Below are 12635 nucleotides of genomic sequence, written 5' to 3' on the forward strand. Positions count from 1 at the left end.
TTAAAAGGGTATTGTTTTTTACATGGACAAAAGTCTGATTTAGGGGTGACAATTACTGGTTCACAGCCTTTTATCAACCCCATATCATATTTGCTCTTAGCCCAAAGATCATTGGGCACTTCAGCCAACATGGGTATCGAAGACAAATCTGTTTCAGATAAAAAAACATGCTTCAAAATGTGATTCTGTGGTAGGAATTAAGTCCACAGTTCTTTGACAATGCATTGTACTCAAAAATGTTTTTTTGTATGCTGACAATCGTTCAGAAAACATCAAATTTGGATCAGCAGGTGAAACGGTCCACTCCATTTCTTTCTGACATGTAGCAACAAACTCTCCCACACCTTGTCACTGCCAGTGTGTACGTTTGGCCAAGGAAATGTGAGGGCGAGTACCACAAACATTAAAAAAATCGAAGTGCTCTGGAGTGAGCGACACAGCCAATAAAGTAGGCGCACATATTTTTTCACTTCTTCTCATAGTCATTGTCAGGCCCCGAAGAAATGTGTGATGTGCAGTGCAAATCAGTAGGTTGCATGAAATCAGAAAGGGGTGAAACTAACGCTTTTGCTTCTTCCACTAGTTGTTGTGAAAAAGGAGAGCTGGGAAGTTTCCACTCATAAGCATATGTAAGTGCCGATGAATCAAACTGCACTGCTGTGAAAACTTTGTCAGGCTGTAACATAACCTTAACACCCTCTGGTGTAGAAGTTAAAATAATGCCTAATTTACACATGAAATCACAGCCCATCAGGTTAATGGGACACAACTCTGATAACAAAAATGAGTGTTTGAAGGAGAGCTCATCGGGAGTGACAACACGCAATGGGCATTGTCATTTTCTCCTTCACAACCTGGCCTGAGGCAGACATACAGTAAACGTGGTTTCCACTTAACTTTGGAGGACAATCAAACTCCCCTGACGTCACTACTGATGAACATAAGTTCCTATATTCTGAAAGAAATATCTTTGCTCTAGGACGGAAATAGCATGCAAAACTTTACTACGTGAATCACAGTCGGCAAGCGTTTCTTCACTACACAGAGCAGGAAAAATGTGTGAGTGTGTTTGTGCTATCACCCATCAGTGGAGGCTCCGCTGCCGCGTGACGTCCAGAACCTGCCTCCCACCCTCAGTCAGCCTTTTGCCCAATTTCATCACTTTTCAGCTGTGGACAGTCCTTCTTCCAGTGTCCAGTCTGGCCACAGTAAAAACAAATATTCGGATCATAGCTCTGGCGTGGCCCATTTCGACCTCCTCTCCCACACGTCCACGTCTTCAACTTCGGCCTCGTCCTCTTTTTACACCAACTGCGTAATACATGGTCATGGCTGCCAAATGCAGCTCCTTTTCACACTTGTCCCTTTTGGTTGTCTTACGCGTCTGAACTTGGTTATGAGCATGGCAAACATATCGGCGAACGTCAGCCAAACGAGGACCCTCACACCATCCGACGTAAATGTTCTTTACTTCAGTGGCGACATCTGGCATGAGGCCTTTAATTATTGCATTGCATGCAATACTCTCCCATGGTCCTGATTCATTACCCAAATCCCTTGGTCTCTGATGACCGCTGTGCTTGCTGACTTCCTCAAGGATGCAGTGTACAAAATCATCAGTCCCTTCACCGGGTTTCTGTTTGCAGGTGTAAATGTGGGACATATTGATTTTGGTTGGAAATTGAGTGGTGATGGCTTGACACAGTCTTTGGATGGCTGCTTCATATTGAGCGTTATCATTATGTCCTCGTTCACTGTTGGTAGGTCGCAAATCCAGTTGTAGCATACTGGCCTCTATTTTGCAGAGGTCGGTCGGTTTGAACTTTTTTGCCAATATGCGACGCAATTCAACCCCAGTCGGGCAGATTGTGCGCAGAAATCTCGCAACTCGTCAGCAAAATGGGGTCCAGAAATCTCTGGATCTGGTAAGCATTGTTATGCTTCCATGATGTCAGTCTCAGTCCAGGGTCGATAAACCAGTAATGGTCCAGTGGGAACTGCAACTTTAACCATAGGCATGGTTTGAATCTGGTTTTGTTTTTTCTCACGTTTAGATCTCTGAAGTCCAGATTGTGGGTAAAGGATTTTTGTCACTTGCGTTAAAAGTTCTTGGGCAGGTACGCTGGAGAACCAAACGTCTTCCTTTTCCTCATCATCAGACCTATGTAACTGATGTTGTGAGAATGATGGAATTTCTTCCCGAGGGAGGATGGAAGAAGTCCCTTCTTCCCGAGAGCCAGAGGCTTGTGGCAGGGCTGGCTGTTGTTGTTGCAGGCGTCGTGGAGGGCAGGAGTCCAGGTCTGGATCAGGCACAGTTAATCATCATTTTTGATCATTTGTCCTGTTTGATCATTTGTCCTGACACTTGCACTTGGGGAGTCAGTTATTTTCTTTTGAGGAGATAAGAGGCTTTAATAATAATATCTTGCAAGAGAGAACAACACAGTACAGAATACAGAGTTGCTCTGACCACTGAAGCAAAAACACACAGTTATATTGCCCACTCATCACGTCATCTGTTTTTGGGTATAGTTGATTGTTCTTCTAACTTTCCTCCCCAACCATTAGTTGAGGTTACCCAGACACACTCGTAAATACCAGCCTAACCCTGTCCCCCCTAAAGTGCAGCTATCTCATATTAACAAGCCCACCATTGTAAAGAGGAATTTAAGAAAACAGGGCAGGGTGGTACCTTGCAGCTCAGTCATTTGCAGGTTATACACAGTAACACTCAATACAATGCATATAAGAATTATTTTCCATTACATTCCTCCCTTTTGATTATAATAATACCATTATATTAATCAACCCAAAAGAAACAAGGAAAATAATAACTTTATCTGTAAAACATCAGCCTGCATTTGCACACAACGTGAGTTTAAAATGCAGGCATCATAGTGATAAAGGGTCCAAAGATAAACAATCAAAACATGAACAATTAAATATGATTATCTTCATCCGTCTCTAAGTCAGCGTCACTAGAGGAAAAATTTTGAAAGCAAGAAAGTTATTTGAGTCATTTGGTCTTTTTCACACTGTTGTTTAGATGGACTACATAAAAGGATGTCATCCACATACTGCAAAAGAGCAGAGCCTGTGGTTGATTGAAGTTAATCCAGACTAGCTTTGAGGGCAGCATTGTAAATAGTGGGACTTTCACAGTACCCCTGGCATAACCGGGTAAAAGTCCAAGATCTCCCTTCAAACTAAAAAGCAAACCAAAATGGGCTATCAGGGTGCACTGGCGACAAGTCAACCACTGAGAAAAACTGTGCATCTGATGTAATTTGAGACAAAATAGTGTGTGGGTTGGGCACAGTAGGAGCATGTGGCTGAACTGCAGTATTCACCGCTTGGAGGTCCTGTACAAAACGCCATTCATCTGGCTGGCCAGCATCTTTAATCTTTTTAACAGGAAACAATGGAGTAAGCACAGGTGAATTTTCAAAAGGAACAATAACGCCTGTTTTCTGAAAAGATTGAAAAACAGGTTTAATCCCTTTAATTGCTTCAGGCTTAAAAGGGTATTGTTTTTTACATGGACAAAAGTCTGATTTAGGGGTGACAATTACTGGTTCACAGCCTTTTATCAACCCCACATCATATTTGCTCTTAGCCCAAAGATCATTGGGCACTTCAGCCAACATGGGTATCGAAGACAAATCTGTTTCAGATAAAAAAACATGCTTCAAAATGTGATTCTGTGGTAGGAATTAAGTCCACAGTTCTTTGACAATGCATTGTACTCAAAAATGTTTTTTTGTATGCTGACAATCGTTCAGAAAACATCAAATTTGGATCAGCAGGTGAAACGGTCCACTCCATTTCTTTCTGACATGTAGCAACAAACTCTCCCACACCTTGTCACTCCCAGTGTGTACGTTTGGCCAAGGAAATGTGAGGGCGAGTACCACAAACATTAAAAAAATCGAAGTGCTCTGGAGTGAGCGACACAGCCAATAAAGTAGGCGCACATATTTTTTCACTTCTTCTCATAGTCATTGTCAGGCCCCGAAGAAATGTGTGATGTGCAGTGCAAATCAGTAGGTTGCATGAAATCAGAAAGGGGTGAAACTAACGCTTTTGCTTCTTCCACTAGTTGTTGTGAAAAAGGAGAGCTGGGAAGTTTCCACTCATAAGCATATGTAAGTGCCGATGAATCAAACTGCACTGCTGTGAAAACTTTGTCAGGCTGTAACATAACCTTAACACCCTCTGGTGTAGAAGTTAAAATAATGCCTAATTTACACATGAAATCACAGCCCATCAGGTTAATGGGACACAACTCTGATAACAAAAATGAGTGTTTGAAGGAGAGCTCATCGGGAGTGACAACACGCAATGGGCATTGTCATTTTCTCCTTCACAACCTGGCCTGAGGCAGACATACAGTAAACGTGGTTTCCACTTAACTTTGGAGGACAATCAAACTCCCCTGACGTCACTACTGATGAACATAAGTTCCTATATTCTGAAAGAAATATCTTTGCTCTAGGACGGAAATAGCATGCAAAACTTTACTACGTGAATCACAGTCGGCAAGCGTTTCTTCACTACACAGAGCAGGAAAAATGTGTGAGTGTGTTTGTGCTATCACCCATCAGTGGAGGCTCCGCTGCCGCGTGACGTCCAGAACCTGCCTCCCACCCTCAGTCAGCCTTTTGCCCAATTTCATCACTTTTCAGCTGTGGACAGTCCTTCTTCCAGTGTCCAGTCTGGCCACAGTAAAAACAAATATTCGGATCATAGCTCTGGCGTGGCCCATTTCGACCTCCTCTCCCACACGTCCACGTCTTCAACTTCGGCCTCGTCCTCTTTTTACACCAACTGCGTAATACATGGTCATGGCTGCCAAATGCAGCTCCTTTTCACACTTGTCCCTTTTGGTTGTCTTACGCGTCTGAACTTGGTTATGAGCATGGCAAACATATCGGCGAACGTCAGCCAAACGAGGACCCTCACACCATCCGACGTAAATGTTCTTTACTTCAGTGGCGACATCTGGCATGAGGCCTTTAATTATTGCATTGCATGCAATACTCTCCCATGGTCCTGATTCATTACCCAAATCCCTTGGTCTCTGATGACCGCTGTGCTTGCTGACTTCCTCAAGGATGCAGTGTACAAAATCATCAGTCCCTTCACCGGGTTTCTGTTTGCAGGTGTAAATGTGGGACATATTGATTTTGGTTGGAAATTGAGTGGTGATGGCTTGACACAGTCTTTGGATGGCTGCTTCATATTGAGCGTTATCATTATGTCCTCGTTCACTGTTGGTAGGTCGCAAATCCAGTTGTAGCATACTGGCCTCTATTTTGCAGAGGTCGGTCGGTTTGAACTTTTTTGCCAATATGCGACGCAATTCAACCCCAGTCGGGCAGATTGTGCGCAGAAATCTCGCAACTCGTCAGCAAAATGGGGTCCAGAAATCTCTGGATCTGGTAAGCATTGTTATGCTTCCATGATGTCAGTCTCAGTCCAGGGTCGATAAACCAGTAATGGTCCAGTGGGAACTGCAACTTTAACCATAGGCATGGTTTGAATCTGGTTTTGTTTTTTCTCACGTTTAGATCTCTGAAGTCCAGATTGTGGGTAAAGGATTTTTGTCACTTGCGTTAAAAGTTCTTGGGCAGGTACGCTGGAGAACCAAACGTCTTCCTTTTCCTCATCATCAGACCTATGTAACTGATGTTGTGAGAATGATGGAATTTCTTCCCGAGGGAGGATGGAAGAAGTCCCTTCTTCCCGAGAGCCAGAGGCTTGTGGCAGGGCTGGCTGTTGTTGTTGCAGGCGTCGTGGAGGGCAGGAGTCCAGGTCTGGATCAGGCACAGCTAATCATCATTTTTGATCATTTGTCCTGTTTGATCATTTGTCCTGACACTTGCACTTGGGGAGTCAGTTATTTTCTTTTGAGGAGATAAGAGGCTTTAATAATAATATCTTGCAAGAGAGAACAACACAGTACAGAATACAGAGTTGCTCTGACCACTGAAGCAAAAACACACAGTTATATTGCCCACTCATCACGTCATCTGTTTTTGGGTATAGTTGATTGTTCTTCTAACTTTCCTCCCCAACCATTAGTTGAGGTTACCCAGACACACTCGTAAATACCAGCCTAACCCTGTCCCCCCTAAAGTGCAGCTATCTCATATTAACAAGCCCACCATTGTAAAGAGGAATTTAAGAAAACAGTACTGATCAGTAAAACACTGCTTTTGTTGTCACCGCAAGGCTTCCCCCGTCGGTTGTTTCACTGAGACACTACTGAGTAACTACAACTCAACACAGTTTATACACATAACATTCATATACATACTAACAAACAAACAAACAATAATTTATCGCAATTTTCTCATCTCTGTTTGAACGTACACCCAGGTAAATATTCCTGTAGTCTTCTCATACCGACTATGGACCCATTCATTGTTTAACTTCACTGTTTTGCAAATCCTAATTGAATATTACACATTGACATTGAAATTTAGTGGTTAAGCAGGTCTTCATTGCATTCAGCAGCCTATATGTGAGCATCTATGTGTAAGCTGTTCTTCTTTGCATTTATCAGCAGCAAGCAATTCTTCACTGCACATGCATATGTAAATAGTAAAACAATTCCAATGTGTTAGCGAAACCTTCTATATCACAGTGGTTTCTAAGATCTATTTTAAGTTCTTTGCCATCAGTGAGATGACATAGTTTACAAAGTGTGTCAAATTATCACTGAAGATCTTTTCAGGTATTTGAAATCTAGAAATGAGTTATTTTACGCGTGATTTTGCTACTGAGAGTGCATCTGCTTGTGCACATGGAAATATTTCAGACCATTTGGTAAAAACCTCTGTTGTCACTGAGCAGAATCGTTTCCCTTAACATTAATTTAGTTCAATGAAATCTACACAATAATGAAATAATGAAATCCAAACAAATATGTTGAAAAAGATACACTGGCTTAGGGAATTATCTTCGTTTTGGTCTTAGATTGCCCTGTGGAATGTATTTTGCACATATTTGACCTGCTAGACAAAACTTTATTCATTTATTTATTCTAAAAAAAAAAATTCAATAATTAGTAAAACCATATGCTGTAAAAACCTTGTTCATTATTGCTTCCATCCCTCCTGTTGAGACATGACATGGTCCGTGGCTCAATACTGCAGCATATTTAAACAAATTCTTTGGCAGTATGGTTTTCCTTCCGGTCATTCATACGAGTCTATTGTAGATGGCAATTGAATAACATCTAATAATGCTAAAGTATTTGTAGTTTATACATTTAGCTGTGGATGTCAACATACCTGTTTTTCCAATGCTGTGTTAACACATGTACAGTTGAGAAGGCATACTGACTGTCAGTGTAAACGTTAACAACCTTTTTGTTATTTAATTTACAAGCTTCAGTTAAAGCTACCAATTCGACTGCTTGAACAGAGTAATTTTTTGGCAGTGGTTGTTTTAAGAAAACTTCAGTTTCTGTTACTACTGCAAATCCTGTAGCATTTGTGCCATCAGGGTTTTTTGCTTGACCTGTTGAATAAATATAGTTATTTCTGCATTTTCATAACGTATATCAGTTAAGTCTGGCCTGGGTAAAACACTGATGGTTATTTCTGACATGCAATCATGAGGCTTTCCATCTGTGGGGTAGGTAGCAGTGTGGATGGATTAAGTGTAGCACATCTCTCGACAACAAGGTGTGGCTGTGAAAGAAGAACTGTTATGTAGGAGAGATGTCTGGTAAAGATATTTTGTTAAGTTACCATATCACAGCCACTGCATGAGGTACCTTAAGTGTTAATGGGTGAAATAACACCATTATTGTTGATGCCTGCACTGCCAATGGCTTCTGGCCATTGATTCAAAAGTACGATCTCGTCCCTTTTTCCCCCTTTCAGTGGACACTGGCCCCTAATTACCGCAATTCAGCAGGGGGTCTTTCATTAGGAGTACTGGACTCCCCTGTGCACGGTTTCAGCTCCGACCCTGGAAAGCGGAAAAAACGTTGAGATCTGGTTTGAGGACCCAATTGTTGAGAAAAGTCTCTCAATGAGACTCAGAGTTGCTGGAGTCAGTTAATGCAAATGTTTAATCTTGCAGCAAGTTCAAGAATGTGTGTGTATGGGTGTATGTGTGCGAACGTGTGTGAGTTTGTGTGTGTGAGAGTTTAAAGAACCTGTTATCCACAGGCAGGTCTTAACTAGTATGGCACAGGTCCAGCCTGTCTCATCTTTTTTGGAAGGTCCAGCGCTCGGCCGTAACCCTTCTGTCTGTTTGGACTCTCACATACATTCGGTTAATCATAGAAAAACGAGAACAAAACTTTTTAGCCCCTTAAATTCATAAAACAGACATGGTGCTGTTATTTCCATTCTAGAAAATAAGAGTAATCACCACCATTCCTATAAATTCTGGATATTCTAACAATCTGAATCTTTTTTAAATGTTCGATGAAGCCCTTTGCTGTTCTGTTTAGAGACTCAGCTGATCATAAACCAAGTTTTGCTCTTGAACCAAGCTTCTAAACTCTTCACCTTTTTCATTTCTCAGTTAGTATTCACTTTAAAACTGATTAAAAGAAAAATTAAATGAATGCCTATCAACAAATGTGGGATCTAAACTCTAGTGCTTTCTCTAAAATAATTTCCTTTCTCAATTCAGAAATGTGTGTGTGTAAGTCACAACACCCGTGACACCAAAACGGCTTTCTTTTCTCTCTTTTCTCTACACTCTGCACTGTGAGCACACACACCAAATCAGAAAGGCTTTTTTCTCTCTTTTCTACATTATGGACTGTGGGGACACAAAACCGCTCTCTCTCTTTTTTTTTTGATTGTGTGCCAGGGCGTTGTCTCACGTATTAGATTATGCTTAAGATACGAATGGGTTTATCAGTCACATCAGAATCCATACATACTGATCCTCCCGTAATAAAATGGTCGGATCGTATCAAACACACTTTGTTTCTTGTGACAAGTCAGCGAAACAGCGTATACACGTCAAGACACTGAATCAAGTTTGCCACAAGAACTCATAAGTTTGGCAGTATTGCTCTGCCGTCAGCAATCATACACCCATTTTATTTTCATGAGACATGTGCAGGCACCTGTTCATCCACTGTTCTATCACTATGAATTAGTTTATCTATTATCAATAAGGATACTTCTACAACTACTATCAAAGTATGTCCGGACTTCTTATGTTGTCAGTTGCTATATATGAATAAGTGGGTTGCTACTGAAAAGCATTAAGCATGTCACACAGCCCAAACATATAACATTTCAGGACACACCACACAGTTAACAACCACAGTGAAGCGTGTCAAAGCCCAAACATGTAACATTCAACAGGACACTTACACAACACATTCAAATCAAACAGTCAGACAACATACAAGAACATATACCCCAGCCGGCATTGCTCCCTGCCTATTTTCCTACAACTCACTATGTGTGCGCACACCTTTATTCACAAACTCTTCAACTTATACTCTTTTACCGAAGCTGCTACAGCTCGATTGGCCAAATACCCTTAGATCCTATTTCGGTGAATTTGACATCTGCCTTGTATGTAACAGATTAGCGGTTTAGCAGTTTTAATTTAGTTTGAGTGAAGGAATTCATTTTATAGCAAAATCCGAAATCGTGAAGAACTCATGAAAGTAAGCTTATTCTCGGATTCCTGAAACTTTAGATTTGCTCTTTCTTTTACTGCAAAGTACAACGTTGAGCAGCACTAATGAGTTGTTTCTATTTTTGGCAGGCTTTACCTTTGCGGATGAAGCCCTTTCTGTCTGTGCAAAAGAAATCTTGTTACTGTGCAGAGTGACTTCTCTGAGTAGAGTCGCCTTACTTGTTGCGACTGTGCCGATGTTCGAAGCTGGAGTGCAAAGTTGTTGCTTGAATGGTGCTCGCTGGAGCGTGTGGTAGTGTAAAGTTATACCATTTAAAAGGGCTGAAGAGTGCTCAGTGCAGCGGGTGGGCGGAGGTGCAAAGTGACACTATGGCCATAAAAAGAACACCGCTACAAGTGCGCATTGTGCCAGGAAGGGCCCTCGGACGTGAACCAGTGGACAGTTATCGCTTCTCGGCCTTTTGGTTAAGATCAAGTGTAGTATCTGTTCTTATCAGTTTAATGTCTGATATGTCCTCTTTGCGAGGACTACATATTAAATGGATTTTTATCAATAGGAGTTGCAAAAGGAGCTTGCTCCGTTCACTCCAAGCATCGACCCGGTACTGCAGTGCCGCTGGGAATGGTGCGCTCTCCTCTGCTCTTGTGAAAAAGCAAACAGCGGTGCAGGATGGAAGTTTCAGGGAGCCTAAGATGAAACTTTCTTTTAATCTGCTGAGAAAAAAGAGTGAATGCGAAGCAGACTTTGACACGGCTCTGGGAGCGAGCCGAGTGCGGGCTAACCGGGAGAATTGCTTGAAAGAAACGCGACACCGAATGAGCAGTCAGAACAAAGCCTCAATACGGTGTTCCCGTGTTGTTTGTGGCTGCCTTGTCTTTTGCACAGAGTAAAAGACAAGGCAGCCATCGAATAGGGCCCGATTGTTCCTACTTGGTCAGCCGAGGAGCAAGGGGGGGGAGCAAGCGTCTCAACCAAGCAAAGCTCACCATGGGGAAGGTGGCTATGCCAACTAGCCTGATGCCCTGCTCCCGCAGTGATGGATAATCGTACACTGGTTTCTCTTCATAATGTACAAGTCTTTCCCCTTTTTACTAAAGACTTCCGTGGAGAGCAGCACTAATGAATTGTTTCTATTTTTGGCAGGCTTTACCTTTGCGGGTGAAGCCCTTTCTGTCTGTGCAAAAGAAATCTTGTTACTGTGCAGAGTGACTTCTCTGAGTAGAGTCGCCTTACTTGTTGCGACTGTGCCGATGTTCGAAGCTGGAGTGCAAAGTTGTTGCTTGAATGGTGCTCACTGGAGCGTGTGGTAGTGTAAAGTTATACCATTTAAAAGGGCTGAAGAGTGCTCAGTGCAGCGGGTGGGCGGAGGTGCAAAGTGACACTATGGCCATAAAAAGAACACCGCTACAAGTGCGCATTGTGCCAGGAAGGGCCCTCGGACGTGAACCAGTGGACAGTTATCGCTTCTCGGCCTTTTGGCTAAGATCAAGTGTAGTATCTTTTCTTATCAGTTTAATGTCTGATATGTCCTCTTTACGAGGACTACATATTAAATGGATTTTTATCAATAGGAGTTGCAAAAGGAGCTTGCTCCGTTCACTCCAAGCATCGACCCGGTACTGCAGTGCCGCTGGGAATGGTGCGCTCTCCTCTGCTCTTGTGAAAAAGCAAACAGCGGTGCAGGATGGAAGTTTCAGGGAGCCTAAGATGAAACTTTCTTTTAATCTGCTGAGAAAAAAGAGTGAATGCGAAGCAGACTTTAACACGGCTCTGGGAGCGAGCCGAGTGCGGGCTAACCGGGAGAATTGCTTGAAAGAAACGCGACACCGAATGAGCAGTCAGAACAAAGCCTCAATACGGTGTTCCCGTGTTGTTTGTGGCTGCCTTGTCTTTTGCACAGAGTAAAAGACAAGGCAGCCATCGAATAGGGCCCGATTGTTCCTACTTGGTCAGCCGAGGAGCAAGGGGGGGGAGCAAGCGTCTCAACCAAGCAAAGCTCACCATGGGGAAGGTGGCTATGCCAACTAGCCTGATGCCCTGCTCCCGCAGTGATGGATAATCATACACTGGATTCTCTTCATAATGTACAAGTCTTTCGCCTTTTTACTAAAGACTTCCGTGGAGAGCAGCACTAATGAATTGTTTCTATTTTTGGCAGGCTTTACCTTTGCGGGTGAAGCCCTTTCTGTCTGTGCAAAAGAAATCTTGTTACTGTGCAGAGTGACTTCTCTGAGTAGAGTCGCCTTACTTGTTGCGACTGTGCCGATGTTGCTTGAATGGTGCTCGCTGGAGCGTGCGGTAGTGTAAAGTTATACCATTTAAAAGGGTTGAAGAGTGCTCAGTGCAGCGGGTGGGCGGAGGTGCAAAGTGACACTATGGCCATAAAAAGAACACCGCTACAAGTGCGCATTGTGCCAGGAAGGGCCCTCGGACGTGAACCAGTGGACAGATATCGCTTCTCGGCCTTTTGGCTAAGATCAAGTGTAGTATCTGTACTTATCAGTTTAATATGTGATATGTCTATGCGAGGACTACATATTAAATGGATTTTTATCAATAGGAGTTGAAAAAGGAGCTTGCTCCGTTCACTCCAAGCATCGACCCGGTACTGCAGTGCCGCTGGGAACGGTGCGCTCTCCTCTGCTCTTGTGAAAAAGCAAACAGCGGTGCAGGATGGAAGTTTCTTTTAATCTGCTGAGAAAAGAGAGTGAATGCGAAGCAGACTTTAACACGGCTCTGGGAGCGAGCCGAGTGCGGGCTAACCAGGAGAATTGCTTGAAAGAAACGCGACACCGAATGAGCGGTCAGAACAAAGCCTCAATACGGTGTTCCTGTGGTGTTTTTATAAAATGCGGTGTAAAAAAAGGTGTGAATGCCCCATAGAAAACTAAAAGGTGGAGCGGAAGTGTTCGGCTGCAAGAAGGTGTGAATGTCCGACTATATTTGGTGAAAAGCAGGTGAAGCAAGGTCTGAATGCCCAACCTTACATCATCAAAAGCGAGAT

The 12635-nt window shown here is 42.9% G+C and overlaps 5 non-coding genes across 5 annotated transcripts; all 5 read left to right on the forward strand.

The window, feature by feature from the left end:
- Nucleotides 1-10075: 10075 nt before the first annotated feature.
- Nucleotides 10076-10266, forward strand: LOC140280703 (U2 spliceosomal RNA). The gene has a single exon (XR_011909635.1). It is a non-coding gene; the product is annotated as a U2 spliceosomal RNA (small nuclear RNA).
- Nucleotides 10267-10677: 411 nt separating this feature from the next.
- On the forward strand, nucleotides 10678-10792 carry LOC140280773 (U5 spliceosomal RNA). Its single transcript, XR_011909700.1, has one exon. It is a non-coding gene; the product is annotated as a U5 spliceosomal RNA (small nuclear RNA).
- Nucleotides 10793-11090: 298 nt separating this feature from the next.
- On the forward strand, nucleotides 11091-11281 carry LOC140280715 (U2 spliceosomal RNA). The gene has a single exon (XR_011909646.1). It is a non-coding gene; the product is annotated as a U2 spliceosomal RNA (small nuclear RNA).
- Nucleotides 11282-11692: 411 nt separating this feature from the next.
- Nucleotides 11693-11807, forward strand: LOC140280767 (U5 spliceosomal RNA). Its single transcript, XR_011909694.1, has one exon. It is a non-coding gene; the product is annotated as a U5 spliceosomal RNA (small nuclear RNA).
- A 275-nt stretch (nucleotides 11808-12082) lies between these two features.
- Nucleotides 12083-12270, forward strand: LOC140280807 (U2 spliceosomal RNA). Its single transcript, XR_011909726.1, has one exon. It is a non-coding gene; the product is annotated as a U2 spliceosomal RNA (small nuclear RNA).
- Nucleotides 12271-12635: the final 365 nt, after the last annotated feature.

The sequence above is a fragment of the Leuresthes tenuis genome, unplaced genomic scaffold (assembly GCF_036924035.1).
Source record: "Leuresthes tenuis unplaced genomic scaffold, fLeuTen1.0.hap1 SCAF_21, whole genome shotgun sequence".
Classification (NCBI taxonomy): domain Eukaryota; kingdom Metazoa; phylum Chordata; class Actinopteri; order Atheriniformes; family Atherinopsidae; genus Leuresthes; species Leuresthes tenuis.